The 3,892-nt window shown below is 38.7% G+C and overlaps 1 pseudogene; it reads left to right on the top strand.

Annotated features, from left to right (window-relative positions):
• The first annotated feature begins 639 nt into the window (after positions 1–639).
• Positions 640–1,580, top strand: LOC117022116 (40S ribosomal protein S4-like; annotated as a pseudogene).
• Positions 1,581–3,892: the final 2,312 nt, after the last annotated feature.

Raw genomic sequence — 3,892 nt, 5'->3', positions numbered from 1 at the left:
TATTTTTTTTCCTCTAAGGTAGAAATCAGGAGAGTGAATTATCTCCACTAAGATTAGATTACTTTTGTGGCTTTGGAAATTTCTAATTCAGAGATATACTTCTAAATACAATCTAAACTTTAACGCAATGAAATACTTTTGAGTTTTACCACATAGTAAGGCTAGCACACAAATAACTTCTTCTCCAACTTTAAATGACTTTATATTTTTTTGGAAAAACTTGGCAGGGTTCATAGATAAACTTTCAATCTTCATTTTATATATATCCAACAATGCTCCCAGACTACAGAGTTTCAGCCCACATATCTTGGTTAGAAGTGATGTTTCTTAATCACTCCTTTTTAAAACACTCATCCTGGGTAACTAAAGTTATAATACAAGGTCAACGTTGGAAAGACAGTAGAATACCCTTCACTTTCCAACATGATTATAAATTGATTCAGGGTAGGCAAGTTTGAACTTGATCAACAATTATGACTTCTCTTATCTATATGTAATTACCTATAGCAGAAATGACAAGTTAATATATGTATTTGATATCCTAATGTTTCAAATATCTTAGAATGAAAACAAAAAACAAAAAACCCTGCTTTTTAAGTAGCATCTCCTAACACAGGGGTATGTTTGTGCTGGAGTCACATGGAATGCGGAGAGACATGCATAGAAATACCACAAGATATTAGCCTTTTTAACTTCAGTGAACATGCAAGGAGAAAAGACTATGGTTTTACTCTCAGAAAACACTACTTAAAAAGGAGCTTTCTTTCTGTGCCCAGCACAGCTGTGGCTCGTGGTCCCAAGAAGCATATGAAGCGCGTAGTGGCTCCAAAGCACTGGATGCTGGATGAACTGACAGATGTGTTTGCTCCTCGTCCACCCTCCGGTCCCCATAAGCTGAGGGAATGTCCCCCTTTTGTCATCTTCCTAAGGTACAGACTGAAGTATGCCCTAACAGGAGATGAGCTCAAGAAGATTTACATGCAGTGGTTCATTAGGATTGATGGCAAGATCTAAACTGATGTCATCTACCCGGCTGGTTTGATGGATGTCATCAGCATCAACAAGACCGGAATGAACTTCCATCTGATCTATGACACCAAGGGTTGCTTTGCTGTTTCATTGCATTACACCCGAGGAGACCAAGTACAAGTTGTGCGAAGTGAAAAAGATCTTTGTGGGCACAAAAGGAATCCCGCATCTCATGACCCATGATGCTCGCACTGTCCGCTACCCGGACCCCCTCATTAAGGTGAATGACACCATTCAGATTGATTTGGAGACAGACAAAATTACTGATTTCATCAAGTTTGACACTGGTAATATGTGCATGGTGACTGGAGGTGCCAACCTGGGAAGAATTGGTGTGATCGCCAACAGAGAGAGACACCCTGGTTCTTTTGATGTGGTTCATGTGAAAGATGCTAATGACAACAGCTTTGCCCCCTGACTCTCAAACACCTTTGTTTTGGCAAACGCAACAAACCATGGATTTCTCTTCCCTGTGGAAAGGGTATCCACCTCACCATTGTTGAAGAGAGAGACAAGAGACTGGAAGCCAAACAGAGCAGTGGGTGAAATGATCTCTCTGTGACACACTTGGAAAAGCCTTCATCCCCAATTAAAGATAATATAGCATTAAAAAAAAGGAAGAGCCTAGTGTACTAAATATAGTACAGATATACTTATAACTTAATTAATATAGTTTCATTCTTTAGTTTATATTCCATAAAGAGTATTTATAGTTTCATTCTTTAGTTTATATTCCATAAAGAGTATTTAGTCTTCCACATGTCCAATTATGCCATTTTAATTCTGAAATACGATGAAAAGAATATATTTACCAATAATCTTTGAAAAGTCACCTTTTTGCTTAATTAAAACAAATCAGGAAAAGAGAGAACTATTAAATTGAGTGGAGAATTTTAAAATGACATATATGGAACATATGTGAGGATAACTTTACCATTGTGACATGCTAGGGATTTTGAAAGTAACCTTAATAAGAATTAATTGATGGAACAGGAAACCATCAGGGACCCTCCCTTATGGCTGCAAGTTGCTAACAGTGTTTTAACAATATTACACATAGCAAAATAATAAAAGCTAACCTTTCTGATTGTGTAATAAATGCTGTATGAATTGGTTACTACTCTTGTTTTTAGATACCATTTTGTAAGTAGAATCAACACAGAGAAAATAAATGTGTCCTCATTCTTAGCCTAACTTCCCATCCTTTATGTTACTCTCGTATCAATTGGGATGCTTTAGGCAACAAGTAGTATAATACCTGATAAAAATGGGGGGTTAGATAATTTAGCATGTCAGTTCTTTTATGTTTTATTGCTTTTCTATAATTCCCTAGATTGTCCTTATATTCAGAAAATGGCAGATACAAAAATTACATCTTTCTGAACAGCATGCAAAGACCAGCAGAGAAGGGAATAAAGAAGTATATTCCTCTTAAGTCTCTTTTATCAAGAGAGTATCTTTCGCAAAGTTTCACCTCCAACTTTCAGGGAACTCCTCCACCTTCCCCTTCTATCTGATTGGCTTGAACTATTGGAAACTTAGATTACTTTCCAAAAAACTGAATGGCAATTTCTGTGCTTGATCTGAAAGAGTGGGCCTTGATCAATTATGGTTTGTCACCTAAAGCTGGACAAAGAGTCCAAATTCCCTGAGAACTCTGACACCTTCATGTTTGAAACTCACTTCTCATACTTAGGGTTTTATTTTAACTTTGTTCCTTAGTATTACTTTCTCTGGCATAATTTCTGCTTCCATATTCTTATTCTTACTATATCAATTCTGCACTCCAAGGAACACATAAAGGAGGATGGGCCATGTAAGAGATTTATCAGGAATAAAACATGTGAAAAATAAATGGTGAGGGAATACGAGTAGGTAGGGAAAGCCTTAAGATCACAATGCAGGCATGATGACACCTTTGAAAGGCTAGAAGGGAAAAGGATTTGGTAGGAAAAAGCCTCAGACCACAAGTAAATCCGAGAAGTCTTAGCCATGCGTGGGAGGAGACCCTAACAAACGTTGTGCCTGTTGTAAGACTCCTGCATCAGGCAGGACTGGACCATCTCTAATAACCCCACTGTTCTCAATCATTGACAGGGAGTAGAATGAGGAGAGTCTAGTCTTAGAATCAACACCATAGTTTTTTCCAAAGGGGCAAGAACTGATAGAAGCTATCAGTCCACTATGTTCCCTTAGAAGTTCTCTAGGAGATCAGAGCAGCACAGCTTCATGGCCACTGTGGTTCACCCCTTGTTCTGCATAGATCCACTTCTCCACCCATATTCTGGAGCAGCTTCTTCATGGCTCTAAGAGGGAAGCTTAGAAAAGGGAAGTTAGTGAATTATAGCCACTGTCACTGCAGTTGTTCTTGGAGATACACCTGTCCCTTGTCCTCTTTGCTTCACATTCTAAATTATCTATATGTCTAAAAGCTCACCCTCAGTGATCACCGCCACAGGTTTTGATGGCTTATGTGGTAGTGAGAACTACTCCTATACCTCCTAACTGTGACAAATGTTCCCAGTCAGTAGCTATGTGATGTGGGATTTAATGCCAGTGGATCAGGTATGCTACAACCTCCACATAGTAGACTGGCTGAGGTTCTTTGGGCAGGAAAAGTAAATCCATATGTTAAATACTCACATGGATATGAGGATGGATCATTGGCCCTTTTATTATGTAAAGGGCTTAATATTATCTACTTGTCGCCGAAGGGCTGGCTGTCCCATTTGAGATATTATTCAGTATCAGCGATTCAGTATTATGCAGCTTTGTGGATGATAGAGAGCTGAGCCGCTCCTTCATGAAGCTTATATGTGCTCTCTGGTCCTACTCAAGCTCAATGTCTCTGGTGGGTTACAAG

Source organism: Rhinolophus ferrumequinum, chromosome 5 (assembly GCF_004115265.2).
Source record: "Rhinolophus ferrumequinum isolate MPI-CBG mRhiFer1 chromosome 5, mRhiFer1_v1.p, whole genome shotgun sequence".
Taxonomy (NCBI): domain Eukaryota; kingdom Metazoa; phylum Chordata; class Mammalia; order Chiroptera; family Rhinolophidae; genus Rhinolophus; species Rhinolophus ferrumequinum.
This window is presented reverse-complemented; position numbering and strand designations above follow the sequence as displayed.